At 41.9% G+C, this 19856-nt stretch overlaps 1 long non-coding RNA gene across 1 annotated transcript in view; it reads right to left on the reverse strand.

Annotated features, from left to right (window-relative positions):
• The window catches only part of LOC310631544, a 394516-nt gene extending 376936 nt beyond the window's left edge, over positions 1–17580 (reverse strand). Inside the window, exon 1 of the long non-coding RNA XR_014490652.1 lies at positions 17436–17580. This is a non-coding gene — a long non-coding RNA (uncharacterized lncRNA). The remainder of the gene's footprint in view (positions 1–17435) is intronic.
• Positions 17581–19856: the final 2276 nt, after the last annotated feature.

A 19856-nucleotide genomic window follows, 5' to 3' on the forward strand; every position in this document is an offset into this window, starting at 1 on the left:
ACCTGCACTAATTGCAGGCAGCTGGTGTTACTTAAGGAGGCATTAGCCCACTGCTCCACCAAGGCTCCCTTTGCATGATACACAATGATTAGAATACTTAAAGTAATGATTCTCAGTTCTAGTGGAGTTGCAAAGATTAGAAAAGAACCTGGTTCCTTGTCATCTAGAGCAGAGGATGACAGAATGATTGGGGCAATACCAGAAGTAGCACAACTATTTATGTGTGGTACTAATACATGGGATCGTGTTTTCTGCATAGGTTTCCACCAGGGTGAGAGAGATTTTTTAAAAAAGTCAAGAGGAGTGGACAAGCATAGCTGATGCAAATCAGCAAATCAAAGATTCAGTGGTAAAGCATGTAATTGATGTGGGGGGAAAACCTAAAGTTAAAATTCCAAGTTAAAATACAGAATAATACAAAAAACAAAAACAGAATAGAATAAAGAAGGGTAAACTGGCAAAGGGCTCGTCCTTATGTTTTGAATAGCACCCACTAGGCACTATTTTCTTCCTTGTACTTCTGTCAATAACCGGGCAGCAAAGCATGCCCGGGTTTTTTTAATACCCCAAGTCTCCCTCCCCAAGCAGAAACCAGCTCTGTAGAAATGCAGATGCAAATCCAGGAAGGTTGGAGGCCCCCAGCTAGAAGATTAAAAATACAAAGACACCTAAAATCTACATACCCCAGCCAAACTCTAAGACAGGACATAATAGGATTAACCCACAGATGCCAAAGGGCACACCCAGACTCAGGTCAGAATACATGACACAGGAAATACAAAGCCTCAAACAGGAGACAACTCCAAACAAAAGACTCCAGAGGGTATAAAAACCCACTCTCTACATGTATTTTTTTTCCCCAGAGCCATCTTTCTGTCTGGCTCTCTTCTTCAATAAACTGCAACCTTCTTCCTAAAGCAGTCGCCATGTTGTTTATCCCCGGCTTGGACTGAACCACGATGAAGACTTTTCCTTCAATGAAGCAAAGAGTCTGAAGAGAATAAAGATCTTATTTATTCTTTGGAGGGCTGGGAGGATGGGACAACATGCTGGTATGTGGAACATAACAGAGGAATTGGAGGCAAAACTAGAGAGGAGATAGAGCCAGATCTGTGATTTCTCAGATGCTTCCATGAGGGAGAGGAAAACAGTTGCAGGGAAGTTTGCTGCTCCATGCTCGATGAAGCATGGAGCAGCAAACTTGTCTGTCAGCCCCAGTTATTTTGTTTCATTGCACGGATCAGCCTCTTTCTGATCCATGTCAGTTTTGCATCTATAAGAAGGAGGAGGAGATCAGATTTGCAAGATTCTATTTTTTTATAGTCTCTCTTTAAAAAAAAAAAGTTTCAGCTTTCATGAGGAATTAGTTTCTGGTCTAGTCTACCTAGAAGGGCTGACATTTAATTTGGCCCATGTAAATTTGGTTGCATCACTTGACCTGCAAATTAAATGAATTTCTTCCCCAACCTATCTCAAATCACACAAAATATTATTATTTATTTATTTATTTATTTATTTATTTATTTATTTATTTATTTATTTATTTTATTGCATTTATATACCGCCCTTTCCCTGAGGACTCAGGGCGGTTTACAGGGAGTTAAAAATCAACCATACAAAAGTTAAAACCCAATTTAAAAAAATATTAAATCAACCCTGTACTATTAAAAACCCCAATTAAAATGAATGTCTCCTCAGCCTGGGCCCGAGAGCTCAAAGAGCCAGGTCTTCGGGCCCTGGCAGAATGATCGGAGGTCGGGGGCAGTCCTAAGCTCCACCGGCAGCTGGTTCCAGAGGGCAGGCGCCCCCACTGAGAAGGCCCTATCCCTGGGTGTCACCCGCAGGCAATCTCTTACCAGCGGGACCCTGAGCAGACCCTCCCTGTGGGAGCGCACTGGGCGAAGGGCGTTTGATGCCGGCAGCAGGTGTTCCCTCAAATACCCTGGACCCAGGCCATGTAGGGCTTTATAGGTGATAACCAGCACCTTGAATTTCACCCGGAGGGCAACCGGAAGCCAATGCAGCTCACGGAGTAGAGGTGTTACATGGGAGTATCGGGAGACCCCCATTACAACTCGCGCAACAAGTCTCAAAAAGCCTGACAACCCTACTTTGTAGGGTGAAAATGGGTCCTAACTACAATATGGTGAGGATACTTGGCAGATGGGTCATCATACAAAGGAATCTACTAACTACACCATAGGAAGCATTTCCCAGTATTAGCTAGTTTGGATGATTAACAAATCTTCCTTCCTTCCAACCCATGCATAATATTAGCTTATGTTCAAATTTAATCTCTTTCATAATTTAATGTAAGAAATGTTCCTTATAAGTGGAAGAGTCTTGTTTGACTTTCTGTATGTTAAACATTACAATCCCTGTTATCTTTTTTGATGTTTTCCTTGGAGCTGAGAGCAGCATTCTAATGGCAGAAGAACGTAACCAACAGGACCAATGTTAACTGCAGTTTTGGCTTTAGTTTTGCTGCCTGCTTTAGGAAAAGAAAGCCTCCGTTAAAGTGAGACCTCTAGCTGTCTCTAAGTGTCATTAAATTCTGAAACTAAGGGGGGAAATGAGAAGTTGAAAACTAAAGAACATTTTGAAAGGCTAGTTTGCAGATAGCTGTATATTATGACTAAAGTCTCTGCAATATAGATTTGACATCGTAGGAGAGCTGACTCTGGCAAGGCTAAAGAGGACTGTATTGGAAATGGCATGTTGTTGTTCAGTTGCTAAGTCGTGTCTGACTCTTCATGACCCATGGACCACAGCACACCAGACCCCCGGTCTTCCATTGTCTCCTGGAGTTTGCCCAAATTCATGTTCATTGTTTAGATGACACTATCAAACCATCTCATCCTCAGATGTCCTCTTTTTCTTTTGCCTTCATTCTTTCCCAACATCAGGGTCTTTTCCAATAAGTCCTCTTTTTTTATTAGGTGGCCAAAATATTTGAGCTTCAGCTTCAGTATGTGTCCTTCCGAAGAACAGCCAGGGTCGATTTCCTTTAGGATTGACTTTAGGATTTGGTTTTGCAATCAGGAGCTGCCACAAAGAAGAGGGAGCCAAGCTATTCTCCAAAGCACCTGAAAGCAGGACAAGAAGAAATGGATGGAAACTAGTCAAGGAGAGAAGCAATCTAGAACTAAGGAGAAACTTCCTGACAGTTAGAACAACTAACCAGTGGAACAACCTGCCTCCAGAAGTGGTGAATGCTCCAACACTGGAAGTTTTTAAGAAGAGACTGGACAGCCATTTGTCTGAAATGGTTTAGGGTTTCCTGCCTTAGCAGGGGGTTGGACTAGATGACCTTCAAGGTCCCTTCCAACTTCTTCTTCTTCTTCTTCTTCTTCTTCTTCTTCTTCTTCTTCTTCTTCTTCTTCTTCTTCTTCTTCTTCTTATTATTATTATTATTATTATTATTATTATTATTATTATTATTATTATTATTATTATTATTATTATTATTATTAGTCTTTTCCAACACCACAATTCAAAATTCTTCAGTGCTCAGCCTTCTTCATGGTACAATGGATATAGTATACAGTATATGTACACAAATATGTTTATATGCATATAGATGTAGTGATATGACTACAAATGAATACATATTTATCTAGGAACAGAGGAAATGAATGTAATATATAGGCTCCTTGCCGCTTCATATTTTTCTTATCTTAACTTCTTGCTATTTCTGCCTTGGTTTGTAGCAGGTATTTTATGTTTATGCTTTGTTATTTTTAGTATTAAGGAATTAGACAAGGATTAGATTCTCTCCTTGTTTATTCAACCTCTATGCTGAGCATATATTGAGGAAGGATGGATTGGAAGAAGATGAGTGTGGTTTTAAAACTGGAGGAAGAAACATCAATAATCTGTGCTATGCTGATGACATGATTCTGATAGCTGAAATTACAAATGACCTAGGAGCTCTAGAAATGAAAGTCAAGCACCAGAGTGGAAGAAAAGGCCCTGTGACTAAACATAAAAAAGATCAGCCAAATGGCAACGGTACAACAACCACCCTTAAAATTTACAATCAAGATAGTGAATGGTGAATAGTTTCTATCCGCCCTTCAAGGTGGGGCAGGTCAAGAATCTGACACCACCAGAACAATAGTTTTTGTTACAGAGACAATAACAGAATCTTGTCAGAGTTTCTGCCTGCTGTATCTTATACCAAAGAGCATCAAGGCAGGGTTATTTTGAGTTTCTTTCTTATGCTTTTTGTTTTCCTAGCACTCAGTTGCCATTTTCACCTCTCTTAGTGGTTCTTACATTCTTTTGCAATTTTTACCTTTTAGGATTGTCTGCGGTCTAGAAATATGTCATCAAGTACTATTTGGAGGGGGTAGATAGCATCACCACCAGATGGATTCATAGCTGGCTGACAGGCCGTACTCAGCATGTGGTCCTCAATGGAACTGCATCTACACGGAAGGAAGTGTGTAGAGGGGTGCCCCAGGGCTCTGTTCTGGGCCCAGGGCTCTTCAACATCAACGATTAGGATGAGGGGATAGATGGGGAACTCATCAAATTTGCAGACGACACCAAGCTGGCAGGAATAGCCAACACTCCAGAAGATAGGCTTAAGATACAGGAGGATCTGGACAGACTTGAACACTGGGCACTATCTAACAAAATGAAATTCAATGGTGAAAAAGTAAGGTTCTATATTTAGGCAGGAAAAATCAAATGCACAGGTATAGCATAGGTGGTACCTTGCTCAATAGTAGTAACTGTGAGAGGGATCTTGGAGTCCTAGTGGACAATCACTTCAGTATGAGCCAGTAGTGTGCTGCAACTGCCAAAAAAGCCAACACAGTGCTAGGCTGCATTAACAGAGGGACAGAATCAAGATCACGTGAAGTACTAATACCACTTTACAATGCCTTGGTAAGGCCACACCTAGAATACTGCATCCAGTTTTGGTCACCATGATGTAAAAAAGATGTTGAGACTCTAGAAAGGGTACAGAGAAGAGCAACAAAGTTGATTGGGGGACTGGAGGCTAAAACATATAGGAAACAGTTGCTGAAATTGGGTATGTGTAGTTTAATGAAGAGAAGGGTGAGGGGTGACATGATAGCAGTGTTCCAATATCTCAGGGGCTGCCACAAAGAAGACGGAGTCAAGCCATTCTTCAAAGCACCTGAAAGCAGGACAAGAAGCAACGGATGGAAACTAGTCAAGGAGAGAAGCAACCTAGAACTAAGGAGAAACTTCCTGACAGTTAGAACAATTAACCAGTGGAACAACCTGCCTCCAGAAGTGGTGAATGCTCCAACACTGGAAGTTTTTAAGAAGAGACTGGACAGCCATTTGCCTGAAATGGTATAGGGTTTCCTACCTGAGCAGTGGGTTGGACTAGATGACCTCCAAGATCCCTTCCAACTTCTTCTTCTTCTTCTTCTTCTTCTTCTTCTTCTTCTTCTTCTTCTTCTTCTTCTTCTTCTTCTTTATTTATTTATTTATTTATTTAGATTTATATACCGCCCTAAAGTGATGAATCTGGTGGGACCCAGAAGAAGGTCCTTCTCCATGGTGTCTCCCTCTCTCTGGAACATCATTCCCTCAGAGATTAGACTGGCCCCCACTCTAGCACTCTTCCAGAAGACCTGGTTCTGCCATGGGCCTGGGGAACCCAAAGCAGGATAGAACCCATTAAATGGCTAGTTTAATGTGTGTTGACGCTGGGGTGGGGGGTTATTATATTATTTTATTATTTACCCTCTTGTAATTTTATATTTTATAGGGTGTTTTTCTACTTATGTAAGGTACCTTGAGTCACCATGTATATAGGAAGTCTTAGATTGTAGTCTTCGATTGTTTTTACTTTCAACTGTTTCTCTGTAGTATGGCATCTACTGTATCTATTTTCTCATGCCAGAACTCAAAAAAAAATCACATAAAAAGACAACATGATGAAGCTATTTCTTACTATTGTGATTGGGTTGTGGGTGTTTTTTGGAAAATTAACAATAATATGAGAAACAATTACACCTCAGCCATAGCTCCAACAATCAGTTCTTGAACACAAGAGAACTTCAGTGTGGTTTTGGATTATACTTGAGTAGGTTCCGTCTTATATGGACAATTGTACTGACATTCCAGCAAAAAGGAATGTCTAGAAGAGGAGAGACTGCATGTGGAGACCCAGCCTCTTTCCACACTGGGGTCACAATGCATTTATGACAATATCTGAACAGGTCTAGAAAGTGTAGAAAGTTCATTTACATCTTACCTATTTATTATAACGTTAAAAGTTCTATGATAATCTTTTTTAAAAAATCAAGGATATAATTTAAAAAATTGCAAAGGCTTTGACATGGTTTGATTTCTTAAAGAAAGGTTTTTGAAGATTACATTGAATTTAGCATGCATAAACTTTGTTCCCTAAGGAACATGTAAAACATAATCATAAAGTTTTAATTTGAAAGATTAGGTCAGAGTGGTGTGCTGTATATATTTGAGAGCTTGTTCCACTGACATGGTTGTGGCAGGGCTGAAATAAACCAGTAATTCTGGATGAATTTGAAATATCTTAACTAATATGAAGAAAGAGAGTCTTTGATTATGAATCATTGTAAATGGAGAAAAATGTCAACTAACAAAAAAAGAAAATGTTGATGCTTTGAAGCTATTTTATGTGAAAGAATGACAAATATGGATAGTAGTTGTTTATAGATTCTCTTTGCCTCTGCTAAAAACAGTATGATGTTTATTCTGTTGGCCACATTTATATTTCTGAACTTCATCATCTCGCTTATCTTCCTTTCGATAAGTAAGCCTGGCTCAAGAAGAGTACACATACTCAGAAAAGGAGGGTGGAGAAGATGACCTTTTTCTCTTTTAAAGCTCTGCCAATAATATGCTAATCTAGAGCTAAAATTAAAGTGAAATAAATTGTTCAACATATCCAGAATCCTTCTGCCAGTGCCATAAAGCCTCCCTTCCCAACTGCAGCTTAGCTTCTGGGCCTGCTGGGGATACAGAGAGCACTGGCAGAGTCTGCATTGGGATGTAAGCAGACAAAGTGTGTTTATTTTGGTTTTGTGTCTGTTACGACTTCTCAGCAGCTTTCTGTCCTGTCGCCCGTAGAATATTACTGGATTACTTTGAGTAGGTGGGCATAATGATAGCAACTTACAATGGTGCCAGTACTTTCTTATGAACTTTTTTTTTTAAATCCCATTTATATCCCGCCCTTCTCCGAAGACTCAGGGCGGCTTACAATCTAAAGCACAAATCAATGTGCTTAGCAATAGCCTTCATTCTATGTATATGCCTGCTTATTAGGGCTTTCGGGGGGCCCCAAGCGGCATTATTACAAAGTCAGCTTATTGCCCCCAACAATCTGGGTCCTCATTTTACCTACCTCGGAAGGATGGAAGGCTGAGTCAACCTTGAACCTGGTGGGACTCGAACCTGCACTAATTGCAGGCAGCTGGTGTTACTTAAGGAGGCATTAACCCACTGCTCCACCAAGGCTCTGGTGCCAGAAGGTTCACTTTGGCTATATTATATACTGTATAAAATAAATCATTTGTAAATCATTGGGTATATACAAAGTACATTGCATAGTGTCCGTGTTATTTAACATCTATGTGAGACCATTAAGAGAAATGAGATTAGGAATGCAAGAAGGTGAATCTATTGAGAGAACCAACTCTAGTTCCCTTTTTTCTTTGATACCTAAGAAGCTGCTGATGCTCTCAGTCAGAGCCTGTAGTAATTAGTGTGAGATAAATTCTGGAGAGAACCAAATCCACATTCAGTCACTCAGTGGCTCTGACCAGGTATTCTCTTGGTGCAATCTCCGTCATGGTCTTCAGGTAAGGAAAAAGAAGAGAGTTCTATGTGTAAGGTGTCTTGAGTCCCTGGAGGAAAAAGAGCACATAAATCTGACAAATGTACAAATAATAAATTGAAACAGTCAAGAAAAGGGAAAATTCTGAAACAAAAAATCAACCAGCTTTAGGTAATGAAATCTGCATCCGGAGATTTTTTCTGGAGAAATTCTCATAATTAAATAAACAGGTGGCAATGGTGACCAAAAATGCCCTCCCCCCCAGTTGATACGCTAATTTGTGTATATACAATAGATCAGTAATACACCTTAAATGGCTTTGTACTAGAATTAATTTGTCTTGGAATCTGATCTTAACTTGTCTCCTGCATTTTGCTACCACACAGATAGAACCTTTCCTTCTCCAACAATTCACCCAACACCACTGTGTTTGAGTCCATCCACATTGTCGTTGATCATCCTCTTGTTTTCTTCCACCTTTTGCAGCATTATAGACTTTTCAAGAAATCTGGGTCTTTGCATAATGTGCCCAAAATATTAATTTGAGCTTGTTCATGTAAACATATTTATTGTGTTATCATGGTGAAGTGTTGAGAATAGGACACAACAATGCTGCTTTCGTTAACATTTCTGTGGCCAGAACATTACTTTCTCCGGCTCTAACCAAGAACAGAATTACTCATTTTCAGTTGGATAGACAGACAGACATAACATGTCTCACATATATATACACAAAGACACACATATCAGTATCTCATAATTTATGAGTAATAAAATATATGGGTAATAAGCTTCATATCGACCCTTTTTAAAAATAATTGTGAGGCTGTTTCAAATGGGGAATATGAATGTATTTTACCAAGAAAGAAGAGATACCATATTAAAAGACCAGGAAAGTTTATTATTCTGTACTAATTTGAAGTCATACCTTGCAGTATCACATCTAGAACTGGACAGCATTTTAAGAAAGGCATTAAGAAGCTATATTTAATGGAGGAACTAACAACATAGTGTCTATAAAGAAATATTTGAGATTTTTTATTGAAATATATCTCATGCAAAAAAAATGGTTTATGGTTCTGGAAGGTGTTGAATCTACAGGAAAATATATTTTAACTGATCAATGTTGAACAGTGGAACCAGTGGTGTTCACAACAAATTGCTGCACTGCTGAAATAATGTTACACAAAGTAGGTAGTTGTGTCCTGACTTCTGACACAAATATCTAAGTTGCATCATTTTGTCCCCATGCATGTTTTGTGGGTTTTCCCCTTGTCTCCGTCCCATCCTGATGCCCATGGGTGGAATGAAGGTCAGTGCCCTCTGCAGGTCTTAAAAGGTTTTGAAGCAAAGGCTGAATAAATTTTCACACAAGATGCTGTTTCTGCAGCTTGCCTTGCAGTTTCTGCACTGAAGAGGGGTTGGATATAAATGACCTCCAGAGAACTAATTCTGGGAAACTAAAATCCACATTACAACTGATCTTATAATCTGCAGTTCTCTTCACGGCTTTTGAGCTCAGAACTCAAAGAAACTCCCGGAAGGCAAACAGGGAACTTCCTATACAAACACACCATTCAACCACTTCATCCCATGGAATGTGTGTTTCTGTGTCAAGATTTAAAGGATGCAAAAAATCCCAAACCATCACCTCTCTGTTCAAGCTACAGATTGCAAAGAAATGCAAATATGAACATACCACCGCAGAAAGGAGAAAAATCCAAGCTGCAACAGGAAAAGTGAGGTAAGATGTCTCATCAATAAGATAGTAATCAGCTTAAACTTCACGAAGCACCAGTAGTTCTGCTGAAAAGTTGGCTTCCATTTATTTCCTGTTGCACTGCAAATGAGCCAAAAATAGATTGGCTCACTTGCTGAACAAAGATAGTATCACGGAATCACATAGGTGAGGAATTGCTCCTTGAGGCTCACCAGGATTACATTTGGAGATCTGCTTAGAATGAATCATGACTTAGCAGCTGATATATGTAACTATAGCAACAAATAGTTTACTTTATTTTGCATTCCCTTGGAATAGTTCAACAACACAGGAAAATAGAAAATAAGAAAGTTCCAGAAAGTTTCTGTTGCTTGATGGAATGGGGAAGCTTTATCATGCTTTGGGGGGGGGGAAATAATGGGTCAAAAGACAGCCTAGCAGAAACCCAGAGAATGAGAAATCATTTAAAGTGGAAGTGCCAATTTGGAGCATTCATTTGTTGTTGTTGTTGTTCAGGGCAGCAAAAGATCAGTACTCATTTTCCAAAATCATCCTGTAAAGCAGCACACAGACCTAGGAGGAGAAAAGTCCTTGACAAGATTGATAGCTATAGAGATATTTTTTGACAAATATAACATTCCTAGAAAATCCAGGACAAGCAGAACAGCTCTGATATTATGGCTAGCGTGATTATCCTGGGGTTATTTCTGGCTTTCTTCTCATTTCACCATGTATAATCTTCCAGGAACAGTGGCAGGAAGTTAGAGAGAAAACATTGAAACAATTTTAATGAGTAAATACATCCTCAGTATGCTGATTGTACAATATGCCCAGCTCTCTTAAATATATTAGGAGAGCAATTTTTCTCCAAAACCTCTGAAACATAACAATAAACATTAAATAAAAATGCATAAGGGAGCAAGACAGGGGGTTCTGTAACATGCCCATATTGCAGGACCCAGCAGCTTTCTTAAGTTGCAGGGTAGATCCCATTGTACTGATGGACAATGATACCCCAGCAATATATGCCAGGCTTTTTCTCCAAAGCTCAAGGCCAAAAACTTTGAAGAAAAAGAAGTCTTTGATTAATTGAGTATTGTTTCTCAAAGGACAAAATGCTTCTCGTCCCTAAATAGTTTTGTACGTAAAGCAACCAAAGGCAACTGATCCCACAGAATTGGTGATTTTGCTCGCCTCACACTTTGCATTTTGGTCCTGATGATCTTCCAGCTTGAGGTGGACACGTCCCCTCCATGGTACCAGTGGCAATCCTGGTGGGCACGGAGCTTCATTTGAGAAGGAGTGAAAACATAATTGTAAGAAAATACTGTTGTACACAACAGCTGCAGTCTGTTTTCACTAATATTTGACATACTCCTTTGGATAGCAGCCAATTCAAGCTTCACCCAATAGCTTCCATGCTTCCTGTAGCTCCAGAGTCCTTTGTAGCTGCTACTTGAAATTTAGATTTAGGGCAAACTAAGCCTCTTTCCTCCCCTGAATGTGCAGTCATCCCACCCCAATTAATTAACCCAACAGTGATTTCATCTTCATGTGCCTGCATCTTCCCACACTTTGCCCCTCATTCGGCTCAAGGACATCAGCACATTCCTTACTTCATCACTTGTCAACTCCCTTCTGTCAAAGGCCACTGTTTCCTTCCCGTGACCTACTCCTTGGCTTGATCTTAATCAAAACTACCTTATTATTGCAAAATGACCGAGCTTTGTGCATCTGGATCCTAAAACCTTGCAGAGAGATACAGTGATTACTGGGTATTTTGATCTATATGCAAAAGGAACAGTCACCTTTTGAGTCTCTTGGAATGGCAGTCAAAAGCATTAACTTGGGAAATTAAGCCATACGTGGAGCTGATAGCCGGAGATCAAATTAGAATTTGTGTTTGTGAATAATTCAATCTCTGGCCTTGAATTGCAATTCTTAATCCTTCTACTTCCAAACAAGAGTGAACACATCTATTTTATTTTTGCATTTTGCATTTTATTTTTATTTACAGTTTTGTTTAATATACAGTTTTTCATTTCCCATGAATAATGCACTTGTGTATGAAATGTTTATAAATATATACTTTTAAACAGAATTGTCCATGCTGCATTTCTCATTGGTAATTTGTTTGCAAAATTCTGAGAAGTATGCATTGCAAGTGTAAACTAAATTTCAGTCCATAAATTAATCCCCAGAATGTAAACTAATGAATCTTCCTCCCATCTGTACTTTTAAGAATAAATTTAGGAATTTGTCCTCATTCCGGAATCTTTTGAGATCTTAAAGTCTTAAGAATCAATCATTTTGGGGCTGGGTTCTAAAATGCATCTGTCAACATCCTGGAGAATATTTCCGAAGCAACAGCTGCTTTCTGCATTCTAGTGCAAGGGCTGGCAAGATGAACTTAACTTCTTTGCTGTGGTGAGTAGAAAACGAGGAATTAATTATCTTGTAGTAGTCAAATTCTCTTGACCACCCCTTCCTTCATTTCAATCTTCATTCTTAGTTTCAATATCAGATGATCCAAATCTTGCACAGAAATAGTAATTGTTGTGTACTGGGTTCCTTGCGCAGGAATGAAGACGAGGTGAGTGAGTTCAGCAAAGATCAAGGTTTATTGCTTGCAGGATCTGAACTAGAGAACTGGGCTGCAGATGCAGCAATTTATACCCTGGCCCCTAGGCGGCGGCCAATAGGTTTGAAGCAACCTATTACCACCCTAGGGACAACCAATAGCAGCGCTGGAGATGGGTTGTCTGAGGCGCTGGGAGCCATTAACTAGCTCCCTGCTCAATCAGCCTTCCAGCCATTACCACGTGGTGTTACAAAACAAGCACAATACATTACACCCCTCCCCCCTTAGAATGAACAACATTATAGCAACAACAGAAAATAATTACAGCAATGCAATTTACAAAGACTTGACACTGGTGTGAATAGGTTCCACTTAGCAGCACAATAAACTACTTAACAACATTATAGCTCCATTGTTTGATACATTCTGGTAGGTCAGCAGTTAACACAAGGTACAAACAACTTTACAGATTTATTATTTCAGCACATAGTCTTGCAGATAAGCAGTCGGTTTGTGTGCCCTTGTGGAATGCCTGGGGGACCCAGGCACTTCCTGGCCTACCAGCTTGCCCGCCGGGCTGGGTAGGCCAGTATCTCTTAGTTCAATTGGTTCAGGATGGTTGGGTGCTCTCTGGCTGGCCTTTCCATGTTGGCCCACCCCAGAGTCAGTTTGTTCAGCAGTTAGCACAGCGGCTGTAAGGGTCTTGTTGGCTTTCTCCATCAGGGGACCCATGTTGTACTTCCAGACTCCCATCCTCTATGGCCAACTCCTCGTTGCTTGGGCTGTCTGAGCCTTCAGCGTCTATGCATGGGCTGGCTTGGCTGCTAATTTGTGGGCCTTGGTAAGGACTAATGACATAGTTCTCGCTTAGTGGCCGTTCTGGAAAATGTTTCCTGAGTTGGTCGATGTGGCGTCTGACAACTCACCTGCCCTCCAGCCCCACTTCGTAAGAGAGGGGGCCTGAAGTTTTAGTAATTTTTCCAGGCACCCACAAATTCCCATGACCATAGTTCCTGGCTCACACCCCATCGCCCACTTGCAGCCTCCTTGGGGGTTTTGGGCATGAAGCTTCTGCTGCCACCCTATCGGGATGCAACCTGCCCAGTTTAGTGATCAGTCGCCTCCCCCAGCACAGCTCTGCTGGGCTTTTCCCTGTAGCCATGCAGGGCATCGAATGCTGGCAAAGTAAAAAATCTGCCAATCTGTGATGCCAGTCCCCAGTCACTATACGCTTCAGTGACTCTTTTGTGGTCTGGACCATCCATTCGGCTTGACCATTAGAAGAAGGGTGAAACGGGGCCGATGTTGCATGCCTGATGAGGTTTGCTCTCAGGAATGCCTGAAATTCTGCCGCTGTAAAATGGGCTCCATTGTCGGATACTACGACGTCTGGCAGACCATGTGTGGCAAAGAGTTTCCTAAGCACCTGGATGGTCCTAGCAGTAGTCATGTTTGAGACTGATATTACTTCAAGCCATTTAGAGTGGCTGTCGACCACTATAAGGAAGAGCTGGCCCTGGAAGGGCCCAGCGAAATCTATGTGAATTCTAGACCAGGGAGTGTGAGTCTCCTCCCACCTGTGAACTGGAGTGTGCGGCATTTCAGGCCTTGATTGTTGGCATGTGTAGCATCCATGCACCTGGGCCTCGATGGCCTTGTCTAACCCTGGCCACCATAAGTAGCCTCTAGCTAGAGCTTTTATAAGGACAATATCTAGATGGCCTTCATGCAGTGATTGCAAAACCCTGTCTCTTAGTGATGTGGGAACTATGACTCTGTTCCCCCATAGTATACAACCCTTGTGAGCTGATAGCTCGTGTCTTCTAGTAAAATAACTCTGAAATTCAGGGCCTGGGTTTTTATCCAACTACCCTGTGTGCACCCAAGAAAGCACTCTACTTAGTGTTTTATCAGCTGCTGTTTCTACAGCTATGTCCCCAGCGTGTAGGGGAAACTCTGGTAAGTCCTGAATGGACAATTTGTGGGCCGCTAGGGCTGGATCTGGTTCGATTTGTGGCAATGGAAGCCTGCTTAGGCCATCTGCATGGCCCATTTCTTTGCCAGGTTTGTGATTCAGCTTCAACGTGTAAGCTGATAAAAAATAGACCATCTCAGCATTCTAGGGGACAAAATCTGGGGTGTCTGTTTGTCTGTGGTGAATAACCCCAACAGTGGTTTGTGGTCTGTGAAAACCGTGAAGTCCCTGCCGTATAGGTATTCATGGAATTTTTTAACTCCAGCTACAATGGCCAATGCCTCTTTGTCAATTTGAGCATAATTACACTCAGCAGAGGACAGTGTCCACGAGTAAAATGCAATGGGAACTTGGGTCCCATCTTTCTCTAAGTGGCTCAAAACTACACCCACCCCATATGGGGATGCGTCACATGCTAAGCAAACTGGTTTAGACGCCTTGAAATGAGCGGAATTGACCAACAGGAGTGCCTTCAGATCCTGAAAACTTTTTTGTGGATGCTGGTCCACTTCCAAGAAGCTTTTTTATCTAAGATCCTGTGAAGTGGCTCTGCCACTGCGGCCTTATTAGGCAGGACACGTGGTAGAAGTTGAGGAGGCCCAAGAACGCTTGCAGCTCTCCTTTGTTTTTAGGGTTCGGTGCCATTTGAATGGCCTTCACTTTGGACTCAGCTGGGTGGATGCCATCAGCATCGATGCAAAATTCCAGAAATTTGGTTGAGGGAACCCCAATACTGCACTTGCTCTTCTTTAGTTTGAGGCCTGCTTTACACAGCCTTTGCAGGACGGCTCAGAGCCTCCTTGCTAACACCTCTGTGGATTCTCCAGCAATGAGCATGTCATCAAAATAAGGGCAAACACCCGGGATGCCCTTTAGTGTGTGCTCCATGATTCCCTGAAAAATGCCCAGGGTTACATTGATCCCAAATTGCAGGTGCTTAACCTTGAATGCCCCCCTGTGGGTCACAATTGTTTGTGCTGCGGCCGTGGCCTCATCAACAGGTATTTGCTGATAGGCCTGTGCCAAATCTAACTTTGCAAAAGTGGTGCCACCCTGCAAGGATGCCAGGATGTAGCTCACTACTGTGACTGGGTAAGCGTGTTGTTTATGAGACTTGTTAATTGTGCATTTATAGTCCGCACAGATTCTGACTTCCCCGTTGGCCTTAAGGGGTGTTACAATGGGGTTTTCCCACTCTCCACCATCTACTGGTTGCAAAACACCCTGTTTAACAAGCTTGTCTAGTTCCATATCTATTTTGTGCTTGAGGGCAAAGGGGACCCTGCGAGGCTTGATCCTGACGGGAGCTACATTTGGGTCAAGTTTGAACGCTATAGGCAGGCCTTTGTAAGTTCCTAGGGCTGAATCAAAAACATCTACAAATTCCTTGCAAACTGTTGCTAGACTCGTGACTTGTGTCCGGTTGATTCCCGTTACTTGGATGCCTAGTGCATCAAACCAATCGAGCCCAATTAGGCTCATTCTCTGGCCCCCTACTACAACAACATCCAGGTGCCCTGAAAACCCCTTAAATTTAGCAGCCAAGGTGGCTTCACCCTTGATGGCTACCTTTGCGTTTTGAAAATCTGTTAACAGTATGTCAGAGGGCCTCAGCTTGGCCCATCTCCTGGTGCGACTGCACATGAAATTAAATGTGTCCAGAGAAATAATAGAAATGGCGGAGCCTGTGTCCAGCTCCATCTTACAGGGGACCCCTTGCAGCTCCACCTGAAGTCTATATTTGGGTTTAAGGGGGCGTCAGGCCCCAGTGCAGCAGACACTTCTGTGGCTTGAGCAAAACCCCATGCTGAATGGCCCCAGGGCCCCAGTACCTCTCCTGGTCGGATCCTCCGACTGGCGATTCGATGACCAGTCCCTCTGGCGACCTCTACAGACTGATGCGATGTGGCCAGTTTTCCCGCAGGCCTAGCACACGGCTGTCCGGAACCTGCAGTCTGAGCATTGGTGGCGGCCGCCACAACCTGGACATCTAGGCAAGATATCTGCCATGTAAGGAGTCTCTTGTTGCTTGCTGTTGCAGTCCTGTTGGTTGGGCTGTCTGTGCAGCTTGTCGACTTCAGCGTCTTCTTCTGAGTCCTCTGTGAGTTCTGCGTCCTCGTGGTGGACGGCTTCTTCACGTTGTGTCGTTTTGGCAGGCCGGATCGTTCAGATGGCTCCACCAGCGGCTTCTTCCACCATGACCTCGTTCTGGGCATCTGTGTATGACAGGACCTCTCTGGCAAAAAGTTTCTGCTGCAGCTCTCGGTTGCAGAGGCTGCAGACGAGCCGGTCTCGAAGTCGCTCTTCAACGTCTGAAAAACGACACAGGCGTGCAGCCTGCCTCAAGGCCGTGATGTATTCGGATGCGGTTTCTCCCAGCTGCTGTATTCATTGTTCGAAGGCCATGCAATCACCGAGATCTTTGGTTGGAAGTGTTCTCTGAGCTTCTTCTTCAGTTTGAGGTAGGAGACGGATTCCAATGGCGTGGGCACGAACAGGTTTTCAGCCAGATCGAACATTGCTGGGCTGCACACACAGAGCAGCGTGGCGGCCTTCAGTCCGTCCTCTGTGACCTGGTTCACCTGAAGGTAGTTCTTGGCCTGGGACAGGTACGAGGGCCATCCTTCAGGTTTCTTGATGTAGAATTCTCTCAGTCTTCTGACGTTGGGCATTCTGGTCTTCGCAGCTTGAATCCTGCCTCTCCGTTGTTCAGGGACTGGTACTCTGAGCACGTGGTCGCTAGCATGGCTTAGCTAGCCAACCGTGGTGGGGGGAATTGCTTTTCCCGCCAGGCATGTGCTGCCTCTCCCCTAGTGACTTTCAGCTCTGATGGAGAAGCAGGATCCCACCTTCGTCACCAGTGTTGTGTACTGGGTTCGTTGCGCAGGAATGAAGACGAGGCGAGTAAGTTCAGCAAAGATCATGGTTTATTGCTTGCAGGATCTGAACTAGAGAACTGGGCTGCAGATGCAGCAATTTATACCCTGGCCCCTAGGTGGCGGACAATAGGTTTGAAGCAACCTATTGCCGCCCTAAGGGCAACCAATAGCAGTGCTGGAGACGGGTTGTCTGAGGCGCTGGAAGCCGTTAGCTAGCTCCCTGCTCAAACAGCCTTCCAGCCATTACCACGTGGTATTACAAAACAAGCCCAATACATTACAGTAATTGTCTGAGGCTGGTTGGGCTAAAGGGAACACTGACAGGCATAGGAAAATGCCAGTCACTTGGATGGGCAGGCAATATTAGTCCCTGCATTGGACATATCATTTTATTCCCTTGATCAAATTATTTAGATTTTTTTCACAGCCATTTTTTGTTGGGAAATTATTGACAAAACTTAAGCGGGTACAAATTTCTCTTTCTTTCTTTCTTTCTTTCTTTCTTTCTTTCTTTCTTTCTTTCTTTCTTTCTCCTTCCTTCCTTCCTTCCTTCCTTCCTTCCTTCCTTCCTTCCTTCCTTCCTTCCTTCCTTTCTTTCCTTTCTTTCTTTCTTTCTTTCTTTCTTTCTTTCTTTCTTTCTTTCTTTCTTTCTTTCTTTCTCTTTTTCTTTTCTTCTCTTTACTGGGTATCTGAATAGGCCAATATATTCTCTCAGGGATCAGGATCTTCCATTTGTAACTCACCCTTGTTTCTATCCTGTTTTAATCAACCGTTGCAACTATAGAAACTCTTGCATTCATGGTGACAAGCCATATAACTGTGTTAATGCCCTTTGATCAATTGTATTAACAGCAGTTGTAATTAAAGAATAGCCTTTGTTAATACATACTTTCAGAAAATGCCCTAGGTTACCAGATGCAAATTTATTTAACCATTTATTATCTAGGCTGGTTGACACGCATGTTTATCCAATCAGATATGAAGGATGGATAATCACCAAATGGTAGTCCTCCCATGTCTATAAATCATTCTGTGAGATGAGTTAAATCTCATTCATGTAGGCCACGTTATTTAATATTCTATTTAATCTCTTTTAATTTGTTTTAACATTTGTATTGACTGTTTTTTAAATGCCCTGTAAACCGCCCTGAGTCCTTCGGGAAAGGGCGGTATATAAATCTAAATAAAATAAAATAAATACAAAAATAATATTGAGAAGTGCTATGCAAATTAGATCAGTAAGTACTGTACTCCTACCATTCACAATTCATTAAACATAATGGAGAGATTGCAGTATATTTTACTCCTCCATTGTGGACTCCATATCTTTAAACAGTTTTATGCATTAAATTGTTCCATAGGGAATCACAAATCAATGCCTTTGGTTTCCTCCATGTTTAAAGGATAGCAGAACTGACCCAGTCAACTTGACCCAGGTTGTTTTGGCTTTCCAATAGCTCCATAGAACAAGCATATATTTGTTAGTAGGGAATGGGAGGGGGAGATGAAGTTTTGAATAAATAAAGCAACATGCAACTATTGTATTTCACCAGCAAAACTGATGATGCTACTGCACTCCTTAGGTTGAAACTAAAGCTGGTTTTAAATGATCCCTGAGACTAAAAAAAAGCAGATTCAGAGCAGAACATTTATTTTAATGAAGAGCATCCCTAAAGGATGTGCAAGTAATAATACAGTTGTTGCTAAGGTGCCAGCAAGGGAAGCTTGTTCGTGTCTTAAGCCAAAACACCACTAACACCTCTGTTTTCAGTCAAAATAGAATTATGACAGAAATCACAAGGATAAATCCTATTGTATAGTACAAAGCCCATCAGTTACTTTAATGACATAGGAGAAATCAAACTTTGTGAGGGACAAGAAAATAGAAAGACAATTGAGTAGATGAGGTTAGGCCTTCTGTTGGCAGCACGAACATTGGAAGCAACAATTGTGTATGTTGTAGTAGACAAGCAGAAGCCTACCCCTTCTTCTGAAATCACCAATGCTTATTCTCCTCCACAAATATATCCAAATTGATGGATGAAACAAACAAATTACTTTGTCCGTGCAGCTGGCTTCCTGCAATATTTCTATAATCTCATCTATTATTTTGAGAATAGTGGCCAGCTTTAAAATATCCCACAATTAACAGGCAAAATATTTTGACAAAGAACGAGAGAAATTATTGGTTGGATCCCGTCTGTTTTCTGAGAGAGTGGGAAAGGGTGAGCAATATAATCATTTAGCAATGTGTCTAAGGATGTATCTCAGCAGAAGACATTTCCTTCAAACTTAAAGGGGTGTTCCAAAGATCAGAAACAACATAATGCTATTCAATTCTTTGAATATATGCTACGTAGATAGTCCCCAGGGTATGACCATAATGGAGCCTGCCCATTTTGGTTGTTAAGTTGTGACAGCAGTAAAGTGGGATATTCGTGTAACCAACCCAATTTTATGACCGTAGCAGCAGTTGTTAAGTGGATTAGACAGTCATTAAATGAACGCTGCAGTCATTAAGCAAACCTATTGTTTGCTATGGGCCGATTTTGCTGAAAGCTGGAAGCAAATGCTGGCTTTCAGTAAAAAAAATATATATCATAAAATGTGGTTATGTGACAGAGGGACACTGGAAATGGCCATAAAACAGGTTGCCAAGCATCAGAAATGTGGTCACATGATTGTGAGGGGGCAGCCATCAGAGCTTTGGAACTGGGTCGTTAGTAACCCCAGGGAGAACTATTGTATCTTTGACCAGTCACTTAGAGACCTGTCATAAGTTGAGGACTACTTGTATGTGATATCTGATTCTGTGTGATTCTGATTCTGAAGCTTGAGATTCATCCACATCAGCAAGAGAAGGCAGCCATCTGAAAAACTAGCTGTGGTCA

This window comes from Vipera ursinii, assembly GCF_947247035.1.
Source record: "Vipera ursinii genome assembly, chromosome: 1".
NCBI classification, from domain to species: Eukaryota; Metazoa; Chordata; class Lepidosauria; order Squamata; family Viperidae; genus Vipera; species Vipera ursinii.